This window comes from Oncorhynchus nerka, linkage group LG15 (genome assembly GCF_034236695.1).
Source record: "Oncorhynchus nerka isolate Pitt River linkage group LG15, Oner_Uvic_2.0, whole genome shotgun sequence".
In the NCBI taxonomy this organism is placed as follows: Eukaryota; Metazoa; Chordata; class Actinopteri; order Salmoniformes; family Salmonidae; genus Oncorhynchus; species Oncorhynchus nerka.
In genome coordinates, this window is record NC_088410.1 from 1,402,166 (window position 1) to 1,422,599 (window position 20,434).

Genomic DNA, 20,434 nt, shown 5'->3' on the forward strand with positions numbered 1-20,434 from the left:
GTCTCTGAGAGGGTTAAGAGTTCAGATGAGGAACGTCTTGTCTCTGAGTTGGTTAAGAGTTCAGACAGATGAGGAATGTCTTGTCTCTGAGATGGTTAAGAGTTCAGACAGATGAGGAACGTTCTGTCTCTGTTTTCAGATCCCAGCTGACTCATTTAAGTCAGAGAATGAACCTATAGCATTCCAGATGTGATAATTTCCAGTTTGGGGTATAGCCCCTATATGTAGCCCCATATACAGCCGTATAGGCCCAGGGACATTAGGAAACTATAGTGCCCTTGATACAACAGAGCCAAATATAATGCGGCACTATGTGTGTATATTGATGTTTTGATGTTTGAGTGTTAACTATGAGTGTGAACTGTAAAGTGTGAGTGTCAACTGTAAAGTGTGAGTGTTAACTATAAAGTGTGAGTGTTAACTGTAAAGTGTATAACTGTAAAGTGTATAACTGTAAAGTGTGAGTGTTAACTGTAAAGTGTATAACTGTAAAGTGTATAACTGTAAAGTGTGAGTGTTAACTGTAAAGTGTATAACTGTAAAGTGTTAACTGTAAAGTTTATAACTGTAAACTGTAAAGTGTATAACTGTAAAGTGTATAACTGTAAAGTGTGAGTGTTAACTGTAAAGTGTATAACTGTAAAGTGTTAACTGTAAAGTTTATAACTGTAAACTGTAAAGTGTATAACTGTAAAGTGTATAACTGTAAAGTGTGAGTGTTAACTGTAAAGTGTATAACTGTAAAGTGTGAGTGTTAACTGTAAAGTGTATAACTGTAAAGTTTATAACTGTAAACTGTAAAGTGTGAGTGTTAACTGTAAAGTATATAACTGTAAAGTGTGAGTGTTAACTGTAAAGTGTATAACTGTAAAGTGTGAGTGTTAACTAGTTGCTCCTACCCTCTACTTTTTTGAACATTTTGTTAAAAATCGCGCAACATTTCAGCGCCCTGCTACTCATGCCAGGAATATAGTACGTTCATATGGTTAGAATGTGTAAAGGAAACCCTCGGACGTTTTTAAAACTGGTTAAATCACGACTGTGGCTATTACATAACGTGTTACAAAAGCGCAGGAAAACCTGATCACAGAAAATGGAAATAAATATCCTGTTAACAGTGAGCAAATTAGATAAGACCGAGCATTCAACTAAGCATCCCCATGTAGTCGAGTATCTTGTGAATTTAATCTCTTTGATTCTTGGTTGAACCGAAAGAGGGGCACGACGTGTCCGGTCTCCGCCCAGATCATTCCGGAAGAGCTCTCTCCTGAAATTTTTTCCAAGAACAGCTAATGTATGTACATCGCCTGGATGATTTTTATCTCTTATTAACGTTTACTAATACCTAAAGTAGCATTACAAACGTATTTCTCTGAAAGTGTTTTGTGAAAGTTTAACTTTTTGAATTTTAAAAAATGACGTTACGTTGTGAAATCGCTGTTTTTTTCAGAGTTTATCACACAGTCTAATATAACGATATCTTGGCTTTATATGTTTAACTGTAAAGACCCAATAGTGTTTATGGGACATCTAGGAGTGCCAACAAAGAAGATGGTGAAAGGTAATGACTGTTTTCTATTTTATTGTGCGGTTTGTGTAACTGCTAATTATTTTGTTTACGTCCCCTGCTGTGCTTTTCTGTTGTAGTGTATTGGTGCATGCTATCAGATAATAGCTTCTCATGCTGTCGCCGAAAAGCTTTAAAAATCTGACTTGTTGCCTGGATTCTGTAACGAGTGTAGCTTTAATTTGATACCCTGCATGTGTATTTTAATGAACTTTTGAGTTTTAACTGTACTATTAGCATTTAGCGTATTGCAAGAGCTCTAGTAAAGTCCCAGGTAGAGGTAAGAGGTTAACTGTGAAGTGTATAACTGTAAAGTGTGAGTGTTGACTGTGAAGTATATAACTGCAAAGTGTGAGTGTTGACTGTAAAGTGTATAACTGTAAAGTGTGAGTGTTAACTGTAGGGTGTATAATTGTAAAGTGTGAGTGTATAACTGTAAAGTATATAACTGTAAAGTGTGAGTGTTAACTGCAAAGTGTGAGTGTTAACTGTAAAGTATATAACTGTAAAGTGTGAGTGTTAACTGTAGGGTGTATAATTGTAAAGTGTGAGTGTATAACTGTAAAGTATATAACTGTAAAGTGTGAGTGTTAACTGTAAAGTGTGAGTGTTAACTGTAAAGTATGAGTGTTAACTGTAAAGTGTGAGTGTTAACTGTAAAGTGTGAGTGTTAACTGTAAAGTATGAGTGTTAACTGTAAAGTGTGAGTGTTAACTGTAAAGTGTATAACTGTAAAGTGTGAGTGTTAACTGTAAAGTATATAACTGTAAAGTGTGAGTGTTAACTGTAAAGTGTGAGTGTTAACTGTAAAGTATATAACTGTAAAGTGTGAGTGTTAACTGTAAAGTGTATAACTGTAAAGTGTGAGTGTTAACTGTAAAGTGTGAGTGTTAACTGTAAAATGTGAGTGTTAACTGTAGTGTGAGTGTTAACTGTAAAGTATATAACTGTAAAGTGTGAGTGTTAACTGTAAAGTGTATAACTGTAAAGTGTGAGTGTTAACTGTAAAGTATATAACTGTAAAGTATATAACTGTAAAGTGTGAATGTTGACTGTAAAGTGTGAGTGTTAGCTGTAAAGTATATAACTGTAAAGTGTGAGTGTTAACTGTAAAGTGTATAACTGTAAAGTGTGAGTGTTAGCTGTAATGTGTATAACTGTAAAGTGTGAGTGTTAACTGTAAAGTGTGAGTGTTGACTGCAAAGTGTGAGTGTTAACTGTAATGTGTGAGTGTTAACTGTAAAGTGTATAACTGTAAAGTGTGAGTGTATAACTGTAAAGTGTGAGTGTTAACTGTAAAGTGTGAGTGTTAACTGTAAAGTGTGAGTGTTAACTGTAAAGTGTATAACTGTAAAGTGTGAGTGTATAACTGTAAAGTGTGAGTGTTAACTGTAATGTGTATAACTGTAAAGTGTGAGTGTTAACTGTAAAGTGTGAGTGTTAACTGTAAAGTGTATAACTGTAAAGTGTGAGTGTTAACTGTAAAGTGTGAGTGTTAACTGTAAAGTGTATAACTGTAAAGTGTGAGTGTTAACTGTAAAGTGTATAACTGTAAAGTGTATAACTGTAAAGTGTATAACTGTAAAGTGTATAACTGTAAAGTGTGAGTGTTAACTGTAAAGTGTATAACTGTAAAGTGTATAACTGTAAAGTGTGAGTGTATAACTGTAAAGTGTGAGTGTTAACTGTAAAGTGTATAACTGTAAAGTGTGAGTGTTAACTGTAAAGTGTATAACTGTAAAGTGTGAGTGTTAACTGTAAAGTGTGAGTGTTAACTGTAAAGTATATAACTGTAAAGTGTGAGTGTTAACTGTAAAGTATATAACTGTAAAGTATATAACTGTAAAGTGTGAGTGTTAACTGTAAAGTGTATAACTGTAAAGTATATAACTGTAAAGTATATAACTGTAAAGTGTGAGTGTTAACTGTAAAGTATATAACTGTAAAGTATATAACTGTAAAGTATATAACTGTAAAGTGTGAGTGTTAACTGTAAAGTGTATAACTGTAAAGTGTATAACTGTAAAGTGTATAACTGTAAAGTGTGAGTGTTAGCTGTAAAGTATATAACTGTAAAGTGTATAACTGTAAAGTGTATAACTGTAAAGTGTGAGTGTTAACTGTAAAGTGTATAACTGTAAAGTGTATAACTGTAAAGTGTGAGTGTTAGCTGTAAAGTGTATAACTGTAAAGTGTGAGTGTTAGCTGTAAAGTGTATAGCTGTAAAGTGTATAACTGTAAAGTTTATAACTGTAAAGTGTATAACTGTAAAGTGTGAGTGTTAACTGTAAAGTGTGAGTGTATAACTGTAAAGTGTGAGTGTTAACTGTAAAGTGTGAGTGTATAACTGTAAAGTGTGAGTGTTAGCTGTAAAGTGTATAGCTGTAAAGTGTATAACTGTAAAGTGTGAGTGTTAACTGTAAAGTGTATAGCTGTAAAGTGTATAACTGTAAAGTTTATAACTGTAAAGTGTATAACTGTAAAGTGTAGTGTTAGCTGTAAAGTGTATAACTGTAAAGTGTATAACTGTAAAGTTTATAACTGTAAAGTGTAAGTGTTAACTGTAAAGTGTGAGTGTATAACTGTAAAGTGTGAGTGTTAGCTGTAAAGTGTGAGTGTATAACTGTAAAGTGTGAGTGTTTTCATGTTGAAATATAATTTTACAATAATAATAATAATAATAACAACATGCGTAAACAAAGACCATAAACAATAACCACTAATGTTACCAAAACATCAATGACATCACACCTGCTCAGACCCACATGTCCCCACTGCTACTGTACACATCAAATATGTCCCTCATATCCGTCCTCCCCAGGAAGGTGCCGGTGCTTGTAGAACTCTATGAAATATGGCCTCAAATGGCACTGTAGAATGTTTCTCCGTAGCCCCACACGTTTTCAATATGTAAATAAACATTTGGATGCATCCACTGTTGTAATGATATATGATCATGTGATTTCCAGTTTTTTTTTTAGGTCACCGTTTTCTTCTAAATCATATTGACGAGTAAAGATCTTTATGACATCATAACGTTCCAACTCCGCCCGTATCTTTATGACATCATGACGTTCCAACTCCGCCCGTATCTTTATGACATCATGACGTTCCAACTCCGCCCGTATCTTTATGACATCATGACGTTCCAACTCCGCCCGTATCTTTATGACATCATGACGTTCCAACTCCGCCCGTATCTTTATGACATCATGACATTCCCAGAATGCATGGATTATTGAGTCATTGTTAGTTTTACACTGAAGACATGACTCTGCCCATTTGTGCTGTAGAAGTTGTGAATTTTGTCTCTTGCATCTCTTAGAAAAACAACTATAAACTATTTGGAACCAAGACTTAAAAAAGAACTGATGTTGGCACAAGATGGAGGGAAAGTTGGAACATAACTAAAAGAAAGTTAAAGGAAATATAAACGTAATCCAGTATAAACATAATGTATAGAATGTATTGGCTCTCTGCAAGGTTTAGTACACTACCGGTCAAAGGTTTTATACCTACTCATTCAAGGGTTTTTATTTATTTATTTTTACTATTTTCTACATTGTAGAATAATAGTGAAGACATCAACACTACGAAACAACACATATGGAATCATGTAGTAACCAAAAAAGTGTTAAACAAATCAAAATATATTTTATATTTGAGATTCTTAAAATACCCCCCCCCCCTTTGCCTTGATGACAGCTTTGCACAATCTTGGAATTCTATCAACCAGCTTCACGAGGTAGTCACCTGGAATTAATTTCAATTAACAGGTGTGCCTTGTTAAATGTTAATTTGTGGAATTTCTTTCCTTCTTAATGTGTTTGAGCCAATCAGTTATGTTGTGACAACGTAGGGGTGGTATACAGAAGATATCCCTATTTGGTAAAAGACCAAGTCCATATTATGGCAAGAACAGCTCAAATAAGCGAAGAGAAACGACAGTCCATCATTACTTTAAGACATGAAGGTCAGTCAATCCGGAACATTTCAAGACCATTGAAAGATTCTTCAAGTGCAGTCGCAAAAACCATCAAGCGCTATGATGAAACTGTCTCTCATGAGGACTGCCACAGGAAAGGAAGACCCAGAGTTACCTCTGCTGCAGAGGATCAGTTCATTAGAGTTACCTGTCTCTCATGAGGACTGCCACAGGAAAGGAAGACTCAGAGTTACCTCTGCTGCAGAGGATAACTTAATTAGTTACCAGCCTCAGAAATTACAGCCCAAATAAATGCTTCACGCAGTTCAAGTAACAGACACATCTCAACATCAACTGTTCGGAGGAGACTGAGTGAACCCTAACCCGTAACTGATGGAAATATGTCCTTTGGTCTGGAGTCCAAATTGCATTTTTTTTTGTCTTTGTGAGACACTGTGTGGGTGAACGAATAATCTCCGCATGTGTGGTTCCCACCGTGAAGCATGGAGGAGGAGGTGTGATGGTGTGGGGATGCTTTGCTGGTGACACTGTCTGTGATTGATTTAGAATTCAATGCACACTTAACCAGCATGGCTACCGCAGCATTCTGCAGCGATACTCCATCCCGTCTGGATTGGGCTTAGTGGGACTATCATTTGTTTTTCAACAGGACAATGACCCAACACACCTCCAGGCTGTGTAAAGGCTAATTTATAAAGGAGAGTGATGGAGTGCTGCATCAGATGACCTGGCCTCCACAATCCCACTACCTCAACCAAATTGAGATGATTTGGGATGAGTCGGACAGCAGAGTGAAGGAAAAGCAGCCAACAAGTGCTCAGCATATGTTGAAATGTATTCCAGGTGAAGCTGGTTGAGAGAATGCCAAGAGTGTGCAAAGCTGTCATCAAGGCAAAAGGATGGCTACTTTGAAGAATCTCAATTATATAAAATATATTTTGATTTGTTTTAAACACTTTTTTGGTTACTACATGATTCCATTTAGTAATTTCATAGTTTTGTCTTCACTATTATCCCACAATGTAGATAATAGTAAATAATAATATAAGAAAAACCCTTGAATGAGTAGATGTGTCCAAACTTTTGACCAGTAGTGTATATCTTACCTATCATATGAACATCATTGTCTGACTCAAATAAGATTCTCTAATTTGAAAATATTTAAAAATCGACATTTGGTGATATAAACTTTTTTTTTTTTAAAGTTGCATGTTTCAATTGTAATTGCTTCTGTCATGAAAATGCCTTGTGGTTTTCCATGTGGACCAACAAGTGAATTGTGAAAGGACTGTTCCTTAGTGCATTTAACTACATGTCACAAGTCCATGTCTGGAAGGTTAAAACCACCCTCAGACTTAGGAAGATTAAAACCACCCTCAGACTCAGGAAGGTTGAAACCACCCTCAGACTCAGGAAGGTTAAAACCACCCTCAGACTCAGTAAGGCTAAAACCACCCTCAGACTCAGGAAGGCTAAAACCACCCTCAGACTCAGGAAGGTTAAAACCACCCTCAGACTCAGGAAGGCTAAAACCACCCTCAGACTCAGGAAGGTTAAAACCACCCCCAGACTCAGGAAGGTTAAAACCACCCTCAGACTCAGGAAGGCTAAAACCACCCTCAGACTCAGGAAGGTTAAAACCACCCTCAGACTCAGGAAGGTTAAAACCACCCTCAGACTCAGGAAGGCTAAAACCACCCTCAGACTCAGGAAGGTTAAAACCACCCTCAGACTCAGGAAGGTTAAAACCACCCTCAGACTCAGGAAGGTTAAAACCACCCTCAGACTCAGGAAGGTTGAAACCACCCTCAGACTCAGGAAGGTTAAAACCACCCTCAGACTCAGGAAGGTTAAAACCCTCAGACTCAGGAAGGTTAAAACCCCCTCAGACTCAGGAAGGTTAAACCACCCTCAGACTCAGGAAGGTTGAAACCACCCTCAGACTCAGGAAGGTTAAAACCACCCTCAGACTCAGGAAGGTTAAAACCACCCTCAGACTCAGGAAGGTTGAAACCACCCTCAGACTCAGGAAGGTTGAAACCACCCTCAGACTCATGAAGGCTAAAACCACCCTCAGACTCAGGAAGGTTAAAACCACCCTCAGACTCAGGAAGGTTAAAACCACCCTCAGACTCAGGAAGGCTAAAACCACCCTCAGACTCAGGAAGGTTGAAACCACCCTCAGACTCAGGAAGGTTAAAACCACCCTCAGACTCAGGAAGGTTAAAACCACCCTCAGACTCAGGAAGGTTAAAACCACCCTCAGACTCAGGAAGGTTAAAACCACCCTCAGACTCAGGAAGGTTGAAACCACCCTCAGACTCATGAAGGCTAAAACCACCCTCAGACTCAGGAAGGCTAAAACCACCCTCAGACTCAGGAAGGTTAAAACCACCCTCAGACTCAGGAAGGTTAAAACCACCCTCAGACTCAGGAAGGTTAAAACCACCCTCAGACTCAGGAAGGTTAAAACCACCCTCAGACTCAGAAACGTTCCTTTTTATTCTATACATTCTATTTGCCCATATAAAGTCATAACAGACAGAGTTATTTAAAGGATTTCTACAGTGGGGTAATTGATGTTACCCAGGATGATGTATGTTAACGTTACAGGGTGGTCAGTACTCCCACAGTGTTGCATTGTCCAACCCCTCAGCGTTGGCCTTTAGAACCCCAGCGTGGTCTCCTTTAAGGTACCGCCCCCCCGGCGCTCGCACCGCCATCTTGTTGTAGTCACACAGCTCAAACAGGAAGTAGGTGGGCGTGTCCCCGCTGCACACCACTGCGGACTCCTCCCCCACGCACCAGAACTTCCCCTGCGAATCTAGAGAGGAGGGAGAACAGAGATTTATTGTAGATTGTAGACCAAAACATGAGGAACACCTTCCTAATATTGAGTTGCATCCCCTTTTTGTTCTCAGAACAGCCTCAGTTTGGCAGTAGGAGGGGACATGGAGCGATGGAGCAGTAGGAGGGGACATGGAGCGATGGAGCAGTAGGAGGGGACATGGAGCGATGGAGCAGTAGGAGGGGACATGGAGCGATGGAGCAGTAGGAGGGGACATGGAGCGATGGAGCAGTAGGAGGGGACATGGAGCGATGGAGCAGTAGGAGGGGACATGGAGCGATGGAGCAGTAGGAGGGGACATGGAGCGATGGAGAGGCAGATCGTTCCCCCTGTCAGGAGTGGTTTTTAGCCCGAGCAGTAGGAGGGGACATGGAGCGATGGAGCAGTAGGAGGGGACATGGAGCGATGGAGCAGCAGATCCTTCCCCCTGTGAGGAGTGGTTTTTAGCCCGAGCAGTAGGAGGGGACATGGAGCGATGGAGCAGTAGGAGGGGACATGGAGCGATGGAGCAGCAGATCCTTCCCCCTGTGAGGAGTGGTTTTTAGCCCGAGCAGTAGGAGGGGACATGGAGCGATGGAGAGGCAGATCGTTCCCCCTGTCAGGGCGGAGTGGTTTTTAGCCCGAGCAGTAGGAGGGGACATGGAGCGATGGAGCAGTAGGAGGGGACATGGAGCGATGGAGCAGTAGGAGGGGACATGGAGCGATGGAGCAGCAGATCCTTCCCCCTGTGAGGAGTGGTTTTTAGCCCGAGCAGTAGGAGGGGACATGGAGCGATGGAGCAGTAGGAGGGGACATGGAGCGATGGAGCAGCAGATCCTTCCCCCTGTGAGGAGTGGTTTTTAGCCCGAGGAGTAGGAGGGGACATGGAGCGATGGAGAGGCAGATCGTTCCCCCTGTCAGGGCGGAGTGGTTTTTAGCCCGAGCAGTAGGAGGGGACATGGAGCGATGGAGCAGTAGGAGGGGACATGGAGCGATGGAGCAGCAGATCGTTCCCCCTGTGAGGAGTGGTTTTTAGCCCGAGCAGTAGGAGGGGACATGGAGCGATGGAGAGGCAGATCGTTCCCCCTGTGAGGAGTGGTTTTTAGCCCGAGCAGTAGGAGGGGACATGGAGCGATGGAGCAGTAGGAGGGGACATGGAGCGATGGAGCAGTAGGAGGGGACATGGAGCGATGGAGCGGCAGATCGTTCCCCCTGTGAGGACATGGTTTTGGAGCAGTAGGAGGGGACATGGAGCGATGGAGCAGTAGGAGGGGACATGGAGCGATGGAGCAGTAGGAGGGGACATGGAGCGATGGAGAGGCAGATCGTTCCCCCTGTCAGGAGTGGTTTTTAGCCCGAGCAGTAGGAGGGGACATGGAGCGATGGAGCAGTAGGAGGGGACATGGAGCGATGGAGCAGCAGATCCTTCCCCCTGTGAGGAGTGGTTTTTAGCCCGAGCAGTAGGAGGGGACATGGAGCGATGGAGCAGTAGGAGGGGACATGGAGCGATGGAGCAGCAGATCCTTCCCCCTGTGAGGAGTGGTTTTTAGCCCGAGCAGTAGGAGGGGACATGGAGCGATGGAGAGGCAGATCGTTCCCCCTGTCAGGGCGGAGTGGTTTTTAGCCCGAGCAGTAGGAGGGGACATGGAGCGATGGAGCAGTAGGAGGGGACATGGAGCGATGGAGCAGCAGATCCTTCCCCCTGTGAGGAGTGGTTTTTAGCCCGAGCAGTAGGAGGGGACATGGAGCGATGGAGCAGTAGGAGGGGACATGGAGCGATGGAGCAGCAGATCCTTCCCCCTGTGAGGAGTGGTTTTTAGCCCGAGCAGTAGGAGGGGACATGGAGCGATGGAGAGGCAGATCGTTCCCCCTGTCAGGGCGGAGTGGTTTTTAGCCCGAGCAGTAGGAGGGGACATGGAGCGATGGAGCAGTAGGAGGGGACATGGAGCGATGGAGAAGCAGATCGTTCCCCCTGTGAGGAGTGGTTTTTAGCCCGAGCAGTAGGAGGGGACATGGAGCGATGGAGAGGCAGATCGTTCCCCCTGTGAGGAGTGGTTTTTAGCCCGAGCAGTAGGAGGGGACATGGAGCGATGGAGCAGTAGGAGGGGACATGGAGCGATGGAGCAGTAGGAGGGGACATGGAGCGATGGAGCGGCAGATCGTTCCCCCTGTGAGGAGTGGTTTTTAGCCCGAGCAGTAGGAGGGGACATGGAGCGATGGAGCAGTAGGAGGGGACATGGAGCGATGGAGCAGCAGATCCTTCCCCCTGTGAGGAGTGGTTTTAGCCCGAGCAGTAGGAGGGGACATGGAGCGATGGAGCAGTAGGAGGGGACATGGAGCGATGGAGCAGCAGATCCTTCCCCCTGTGAGGAGTGGTTTTTAGCCCGAGCAGTAGGAGGGGACATGGAGCGATGGAGCAGTAGGAGGGGACATGGAGCGATGGAGCAGCAGATCCTTCCCCCTGTGAGGAGTGGTTTTTAGCCCGAGCAGTAGGAGGGGACATGGAGCGATGGAGCAGCAGATCCTTCCCCCTGTGAGGGAGGAGTGGTTTTTAGCCCGAGCAGTAGGAGGGGACATGGAGCGATGGAGCAGTAGGAGGGGACATGGAGCGATGGAGCAGTAGGAGGGGACATGGAGCGATGGAGCAGCAGATCCTTCCCCCTGTGAGGAGTGGTTTTTAGCCCGAGCAGTAGGAGGGGACATGGAGCGATGGAGAGGCAGATCGTTCCCCCTGTCAGGGCGGAGTGGTTTTTAGCCCGAGCAGTAGGAGGGGACATGGAGCGATGGAGCAGTAGGAGGGGACATGGAGCGATGGAGCAGCAGATCGTTCCCCCTGTGAGGAGTGGTTTTTAGCCCGAGCAGTAGGAGGGGACATGGAGCGATGGAGAGGCAGATCGTTCCCCCTGTGAGGAGTGGTTTTTAGCCCGAGCAGTTGGAGGGGACATGGAGCGATGGAGCAGTAGGAGGGGACATGGAGCGATGGAGCAAAAGGAGGGGACATGGAGCGATGGAGCGGCAGATCGTTCCCCCTGTGAGGAGTGGTTTTTAGCCCGAGCAGTAGGAGGGGACATGGAGCGATGGAGCAGTAGGAGGGGACATGGAGCGATGGAGCAGCAGATCCTTCCCCCTGTGAGGAGTGGTTTTTAGCCCGAGCAGTAGGAGGGGACATGGAGCGATGGAGAGGCAGATCGTTCCCCCTGTGAGGAGTGGTTTTTAGCCCGAGCAGTAGGAGGGGACATGGAGCGATGGAGCAGTAGGAGGGGACATGGAGCGATGGAGCAGTAGGAGGGGACATGGAGCGATGGAGCAGTAGGAGGGGACATGGAGCGATGGAGCAGTAGGAGGGGACATGGAGCGATGGAGCGGCAGATCCTTCCCCCTGTGAGGAGTGGTTTTTAGCCCGAGCAGTAGGAGGGGACATGGAGCGATGGAGCTACAGATCGTTCCCCCTGTGAGGAGTGGTTTTTAGCCCGAGCAGTAGGAGGGGACATGGAGCGATGGAGCAGTAGGAGGGGACATGGAGCGATGGAGCAGTAGGAGGGGACATGGAGCGATGGAGCAGTAGGAGGGGACATGGAGCGATGGAGCAGTAGGAGGGGACATGGAGCGATGGAGCAGTAGGAGGGGACATGGAGCGATGGAGCAGCAGATCCTTCCCCCTGTGAGGAGTGGTTTTTAGCCCGAGCAGTAGGAGGGGACATGGAGCGATGGAGCGGACCCTGTGTAGGTGTGTCTGTGTACCTCGGAGGCTGTAGCCTCCGTCGGGCCCTGTGTAGGTGTGTCTGTGTACCTCGGAGGCTGTAGGCCCCGTCGGGCCCTGTGTAGGTGTGTCTGTGTACCTCGGAGGCTGTAGGCCCCGTCGGGCCCTGTGTAGGTGTGTCTGTGTACCTCGGAGGCTGTAGGCCCCGTCGGGCCCTGTGTAGGTGTGTCTGTGTACCTCGGAGGCTGTAGGCTCCATCGGGCCCTGTGTAGGTGTGTCTGTGTACCTCGGAGGCTGTAGACCCCGTCGGGCCCTGTGTAGGTGTGTCTGTGTACCTCGGAGGCTGTAGGCCCCGTCGGGCCCTGTGTAGGTGTGTCTGTGTACCTCGGAGGCTGTAGGCCCCGTCGGGCCCTGTGTAGGTGTGTCTGTGTACCTCGGAGGCTGTAGGCTCCATCGGGCCCTGTGTAGGTGTGTCTGTGTACCTCGGAGGCTGGAGCCCCCGTCGGGCCCTGTGTAGGTGTGTCTGTGTACCTCGGAGGCTGCAGGCCCCGTCGGGCCCTGTGTAGGTGTGTCTGTGTACCTCGGAGGCTGCAGCCCCCGTGGGCCCTGTGTAGGTGTGTCTGTGTACCTCGGAGGCTGTAGGCCCCGTCGGCCCTGTGTAGGTGTGTCTGTGTACCTCGGAGGCTGTAGGCCCCGTCGGGCCCTGTGTAGGTGTGTCTGTGTAAGAGGCTGTAGGCTCCGTCGGACCCTGTGAGGTGTGTCTGTGTACCTCGGAGGCTTAGGCTGACCGGCCCTTGAGGTGTGTCTGTGAACCTCGGAGGCTTCTGTCTCGGACCCTGTTAGGTGTGTCTTGATTAGGCTGAGGCCCCGTCGTGTGATAGGTGTAGTCTGTGTACCTCGGAGGCTGTAGGCTGACGGACCCTGTGTAGGTGTGTCTGTGTACCTCGGAGGCTGTAGGCCCCGTCGATCAGTGTAGGTGTGTCTGTGATTAGGCTGAGGCCCCGGGGCCCTGTGTAGGTGTGTCTAATGAATCGGAGGCTGTCTGCTCCGTCGGACCCTGTTAGGTGTGTCTGTGTACCTCGGAGGCTGTAGGCCCCGTCGGGCCCTTGTAGGTGTGTCTGTGTACCTCGGAGGCTGTAGGCCCCGTCGGGCCCTGTGTAGGTGTGTCTGTGTACTCGGAGGCTGTTAGTTGATTGATTAGCTGACCTGTGAGGTGTGTCTGTGTTTCATGGGCTGTCTCGACCCTGTGTAGGTGTGTCTGTGTATTGAGGCTGTAGGCTCCGTGGGCCCTGTGTAGGTGTGTCTGTGTACCTGGAGGCTGGTTTCTCCGTCGGACCCTGTTAGGTGTGATTGGAGGCTGTAGGCCCCGTCGGGCCCTGTGTAGGTGTGTCTGTGTACCTCGGAGGCTGTTCTGTCTGATGTAGTTAGTGTCTGATTACTGGAGGCTGTAGGCCCCGTCGGGCCTGTGTAGGTGTGTCTGTGTAGGTTTCTGTAGGCCCCGTCGGGCCCTGTGTAGGTGTGTCTGTGTACCTCGGAGGCTGTAGGCTTGATCGGACCCTGTGTAGGTGTGTCTGTGTACCTCGGAGGCTGTAGGCCCCGTCGGGCCCTGTGTAGGTGTGTCTGTGTACCTCGGAGGCTGTAGGCCCCGTTGGACCCTGTTAGGTGTGTCTGTGTCCTCGGAGGCTGTAGGCTCCGTGATTGATTAGTCTGTGTACCTCGGAGGCTGATAGCCTCCGTTACCCTGAAGGTGTGTCTGTGTACCTCGGAGGCTGTTAGTTGATTGATTGTCTGTGTACCTCGGAGGCTGTAGGCTAGTTGATTGATTAGTGTACTGGAGGCTGTAGGCCCCGTTGACCCTGTGTAATGTGTCTTTCTGTCTCGGACCCTGTGTAGTTGTGTTGTTACTGGAGGCTGTAGGCTCTGTCGGACCCTGTGTAGGTGTGCCTGTGTACCTCGGAGGCTTAGGCTCCGTCTTTAACTAGCTGGAAGACGTCGTAGGTTAGTTGATTGATTAGCGTTCCCGTGCCAACCTTGATAAGTTAATGAAACCGTTTCTCCTGAGGACTATGATTGGTTGATTGATTAGCTTCATCAGGAACTGCTCCGCCTCCCTGGAGACAAAACAAGGAAACGGATCAAACACGGATTGATTAGCTGACCGGTTGATAAGTTAATGAATAGGTTTCTGTCTCGATCAGTTAGTTGATTGATTAGCTGACCGGTTGATGAGTTAATGACTAGGTTTCTGTCTCGATCAGTTAGTTGATTGATTAGCTGACCGTGTCTCGATCAGTTAGTTGATTGATTAGCTGACCGTGTCTCGATCAGTTAGTTGATTGATTAGCTGACCGGTTGATAAGTTAATGAATAGGTTTCTGTCTCGATCAGTTAGTTGATTGATTAGCTGACCGGTTGATGAGTTAATGACTAGGTTTCTGTCTCGATCAGTTAGTTGATTGATTAGCTGACCGGTTGATGAGTTAATGAATAGGTTTCTGTCTCGATCAGTTAGTTGATTGATTAGCTGACCGTGTCTCGATCAGTTAGTTGATTGATTAGCTGACCGGTTGATAAGTTAATGAATAGGTTTCTGTCTCGATCAGTTAGTTGATTGATTAGCTGACCGGTTGATAGGTTAATGAATAGGTTTCTGTCTCGATCAGTTAGTTGATTGATTAGCTGACCGTGTTGATCAGTTAGTTGATTGATTAGCTCTGTCTTGATAGGTTAATGAATTGAGGTTTCTGTCTCGATCAGTTAGTTGATTGATTAGCTGTTTCTGTCTCGATCAGTTAGTTGATTGATTAGCTGACCGTGTCTGATCAGTTAGTTGATTGATTAGCTGACCGGTTGATAAGTTAATGAATAGGTTTCTGTCTCGATCAGTTAGTTGATTGATTAGCTGACCGGTTGATAAGTTAATGAATAGGTTTCTGTCTCGATCAGTTAGTTGATTGATTAGCTGACCGTGTCTCGATCAGTTAGTTGATTGATTAGCTGACCGTGTCTCGATCAGTTAGTTGATTGATTAGCTGACCGTGTCTCGATCAGTTAGTTGATTGATTAGCTGACCGTGTCTCGATCAGTTAGTTGATTGATTAGCTGACCGGTTGATAAGTTAATGAATAGGTTTCTGTCTCGATCAGTTAGTTGATTGATTAGCTGACCGGTTGATAAGTTAATGACTAGGTTTCTGTCTCGATCAGTTAGTTGATTGATTAGCTGACCGGTTGATAAGTTAATGAATAGGTTTCTGTCTCGATCAGTTAGTTGATTGATTAGCTGACCGGTTGATAAGTTAATGAATAGGTTTCTGTCTCGATCAGTTAGTTGATTGATTAGCTGACCGTGTCTCGATCAGTTAGTTGATTGATTAGCTGACCGGTTGATGAGGTTAATGAATAGGTTTCTGTCTCGATCAGTTAGTTGATTGATTAGCTGACCGGTTGATAAGTTAATGAATAGGTTTCTGTCTCGATCAGTTAGTTGATTGATTAGCTGACCGTGTCTCGATCAGTTAGTTGATTGATTAGCTGACCGTGTCTCGATCAGTTAGTTGATTGATTAGCTGACCGGTTGATAAGTTAATGACTAGGTTTCTGTCTCGATCAGTTAGTTGATTGATTAGCTGACCGTGTCTCGATCAGTTAGTTGATTGATTAGCTGACCGGTTGATGAGTTAATGACTAGGTTTCTGTCTCGATCAGTTAGTTGATTGATTAGCTGACCGGTTGATAAGTTAATGAATAGGTTTCTGTCTCGATCAGTTAGTTGATTGATTAGCTGACCGTGTTGATCAGTTAGTTGATTGATTAGCTGATGTCTCGATCAGTTAGTTGATTGATTAGCTGACCGTCTCGATCAGTTAGTTGATTGATTAGCTGACCGTGTCTCGATCAGTTAGTTGATTGATTAGCTGACCGGTTGATAAGTTAATGAATAGGTTTCTGTCTCGATCAGTTAGTTGATTGATTAGCTGACCGGTTGATAAGTTATAAGTTAATGAATAGGTTTCTGTCTCGATCAGTTAGTTGATTGATTAGCTGACCGGTTGATAAGTTAATGAATAGGTTTCTGTCTCCATCAGTTAGTTGATTGATTGTTTAATTGACAGATATTTCAATACTCTGCCAACGATAAGATTCACTGGCCCGCTGCGGCCATAGTTACAGCACGTATCGTCACGGTTACGGTATCCGCGGTGACAGACTAACCTGCGTTGTCGACGGTAGCAGCTAGCTGTCCGTTCCTCTTGGCGGCAACATATTTCCCGTTAGAGGCTTTGAGAGAAACCTTCCCCTCACACCACTCCAGATCAAAATGACTGTTAGATGACCTACACACACACACACACACACACACACACACACACACACACACACACACAGACACACACACACACACACACACACACACACACACACACACACACACACACACACACACACACACACACACACACACACACACACACACACACACACACACACACACACACACACAGACACACACACACACACACACACACAGACACAGACACACACACACACACACACACACACACACACACACACACACAGACAGAACACACACACAGTTAAAATAACATATTTCGTTAAGAGGTTCTGAGTCGCAAGTAGAGTGTGTGTGTGTGTAGTGTAGTGGATTACTTGCTGTGTGTAGTGTGTATAGTGTGTATAGTGTGTATAGTGTGTAGTGTGTATAGTGTGTATAGTGTGTATAGTGTGTAGTGTGTATAGTGTGTATAGTGTATAGTGTGTATAGTGTGTATAGTGTGTGTATGTGTATAGTGTGTATAGTGTGTAGTGTGTGTAGTGTGTATAGTGTGTATAGTGTGTAGTGTGTGTAGTGTGTAGTGTGTATAGTGTGTATAGTGTGTAGTGTGTGTATAGTGTGTATAGTGTGTAGTGTGTATAGTGTGTATAGTGTGTATAGTGTGTGTAGTGTGTATAGTGTGTATAGTGTGTAGTGTGTGTAGTGTGTATAGTGTGTAGTGTGTATAGTGTGTATAGTGTATAGTGTGTATAGTGTGTATAGTGTGTAGTGTGTGTATAGTGTGTATAGTGTGTAGTGTGTGTATAGTGTGTATAGTGTGTAGTGTGTGTATAGTGTGTATAGTGTGTAGTGTGTGTATAGTGTGTATAGTGTGTAGTGTGTGTAGTGTGTATAGTGTGTATAGTGTGTATAGTGTGTATAGTGTATAGTGTGTATAGTGTGTGTAGTGTATAGTGTGTATAGTGTGTAGTGTGTATAGTGTGTAGTGTGTATGGTGTGTATAGTGTGTAGTGTGTGTATAGTGTGTATAGTGTGTATAGTGCGTAGTGTGTAGTGTGTATGGTGTGTATAGTGTGTAGTGTGTGTAGTGTATAGTGTGTAGTGTGTATGGTGTGTATAGTGTGTAGTGTGTGTATAGTGTGTATAGTGTATAGTGTGTATAGTGTGTGTAGTGTATAGTGTGTAGTGTGTGTATAGTGTGTATAGTGTGTATAGTGTATAGTGTGTATAGTGTGTATAGTGTGTATAGTGTGTATAGTGTATAGTGTGTATAGTGTGTAGTGTGTATAGTGTGTATAGTGTGTATAGTGTGTATAGTGTGTATAGTGTATAGTGTGTATAGTGTGTGTAGTGTATAGTGTGTAGTGTGTGTATAGTGTGTATAGTGTGTATAGTGTATAGTGTGTATAGTGTGTGTAGTGTATAGTGTGTAGTGTGTGTATAGTGTGTATAGTGTATAGTGTGTATAGTGTGTATAGTGTATATAGTGTGTAGTGTGTAGTGTATAGTGTATAGTGTGTATAGTGTGTATAGTGTGTATAGTGTATAGTGTGTATAGTGTGTATAGTGTATAGTGTATGTATAGTGTATAGTGTGTAGTGTGTATATAGTGTGTATAGTGTATAGTGTGTATAGTGTGTATAGTGTGTATAGTGTGTAGCATGCGTAGTGTGTGTATAGTGTGTATAGTGTATAGTGTGTATAGTGTATAGTGCGTAGTGTGTGTATAGTGTGTATAGTGTGTATAGTGTGTGTAGTGTATAGTGTGTAGTGTGTGTATAGTGTGTATAGTGTGTATAGTGTGTATAGTGTATAGTGTGTATAGTGTGTATAGTGTGTATAGTGTATAGTGTGCATAGTGTGTATAGTGCATAGTGTGTAGTGTGTGTATAGTGTGTATAGTGTGTATAGTGTATAGTGTATAGTGTGTATAGTGTGTATAGTGTATAGTGTGTATAGTGTATAGTGTGTATAGTGTGTATAGTGTATAGTGTGCATAGTGTGTATAGTGCATAGTGTGTAGTGTGTGTATAGTGTGTATAGTGTGTATAGTGTATAGTGTATAGTGTGTATAGTGTGTATAGTGTGTATAGTGTGTAGTGTGTGTAGTGTGTATAGTGTATAGTGTGTATAGTGTGTATAGTGTATAGTGCATAGTGTGTATAGTGTGTATAGTGTATAGTGCATAGTGTGTATAGTGTGTATAGTGTATAGTGCATAGTGTGTATAGTGTGTATAGTGTATAGTGTGTATAGTGTGTATAGTGTATAGTGTGTATAGTGTGTAGTGTGTATAGTGTATAGTGTGTATAGTGTATAGTGTGTATAGTGTGTATAGTGTGTATAGTGTGTATAGTGTATAGTGTGTAGTGTGTATAGTGTGTAGTGTGTATAGTGTGTATAGTGTGTAGTGTGTGTATAGTGTATAGTGTGTATAGTGTATAGTGTGTATAGTGTATAGTGTGTATAGTGTGTAGTGTGTATAGTGTATAGTGTGTATAGTGTATAGTGTAGTGTGTGTAGTGTGTATAGTGTGTATAGTGTGTATAGTGTATAGTGTGTGTAGTGTGTATAGTGTGTATAGTGTGTATAGTGTATAGTGTGTGTAGTGTGTATAGTGTGTATAGTGTATAGTGTGTAGTGTGTATAGTGTGTATAGTGTATAGTGTATAGTGTGTATAGTGTGTATAGTGTATAGTGTGTATAGTGTGTATAGTGTATAGTGTGTAGTGTGTATAGTGTGTATAGTGTGTATAGTGTATAGTGTGTAGTGTGTATAGTGTGTATAGTGTGTATAGTGTGTATAGTGTATAGTGTGTAGTGTGTATAGTGTGTATAGTGTATATAGTGTGTAGTGTATATAGTGTGTATAGTGTATAGTGTATAGTGTGTATAGTGTGTAGTGTATATAGTGTGTATAGTGTATATAGTGTGTATAGTGTGTAGTGTATATAGTGTGTATAGTGTATATAGTGTGTATAGTGTGTAGTGTATATAGTGTGTATAGTGTATAGTGTATAGTGTGTATAGTGTGTAGTGTATATAGTGTGTATAGTGTATATAGTGTGTAGTGTGTATAGTGTGTATAGTGTATAGTGTATAGTGTGTATAGTGTGTATAGTGTATAGTGTGTAGTGTGTATAGTGTGTATAGTGTGTATAGTGTATAGTGTGTAGTGTGTATAGTGTGTATAGTGTATATAGTGTGTATAGTGTATAGTGTATAGTGTGTAGTGTGTATAGTGTGTATAGTGTATATAGTGTGTATAGTGTATAGTGTGTATAGTGTGTATAGTGTGTAGTGTGTATAGTGTGTATAGTGTGTATAGTGTGTATAGTGTGTATAGTGTGTATAGTGTATAGTGTGTATAGTGTATAGTGTGTATAGTGTATAGTGTATAGTGTGTATAGTGTGTATAGTGTATAGTGTGTAGTGTGTATAGTGTGTATAGTGTGTAGTGTGTAGTGTGTATAGTGTATAGTGTGTAGTGTGTATAGTGTGTATAGTGTATAGTGTGTAGTGTGTATAGTGTGTATAGTGTATAGTGTGTAGTGTGTAGTGTGTATAGTGTATAGTGTGTATAGTGTGTAGTGTGTATAGTGTGTATAGTGTATAGTGTGTAGTGTGTATAGTGTATAGTGTGTATAGTGTGTATAGTGTATAGTGTGTGTATAGTGTGCAGTGTGTATAGTGTGTATAGTGTGTATAGTGTATAGTGTGTAGTGTGTATAGTGTGTATAGTGTATAGTGTGTATAGTGTATAGTGTATAGTGTGTATAGTGTGTATAGTGTATAGTGTGTATAGTGTGTATAGTGTGTAGTGTGTATAGTGTGTATAGTGTATAGTGTGTATAGTGTGTATAGTGTATAGTGCATAGTGTGTATAGTGTGTAGTGTATTACTTAGTAGAGGCGGTACACTGCAGTCCTCCGGTGGAGGTGAGGGTCCAGTACTTCCCTGCAGCGGTGCGGAACGCACACTTCCTGTTTCCTGTCTCACGACTCATCTCCACCTGGAACACTTCCTGGTCACCCTCCTCGTCCTGATTGGCCGAAAGGTCCATGCCTGGGGTCAGGGGTAGGCGTCACACAGGGTTAAT

At 43.9% G+C, this 20,434-nt stretch overlaps 1 pseudogene; it reads right to left on the reverse strand.

Annotated features, from left to right (window-relative positions):
- Positions 1–7,566: 7,566 nt before the first annotated feature.
- LOC135559944 (fascin-like) overlaps positions 7,567–20,434 on the reverse strand; it is a 37,974-nt pseudogene continuing 25,106 nt past the window's right edge.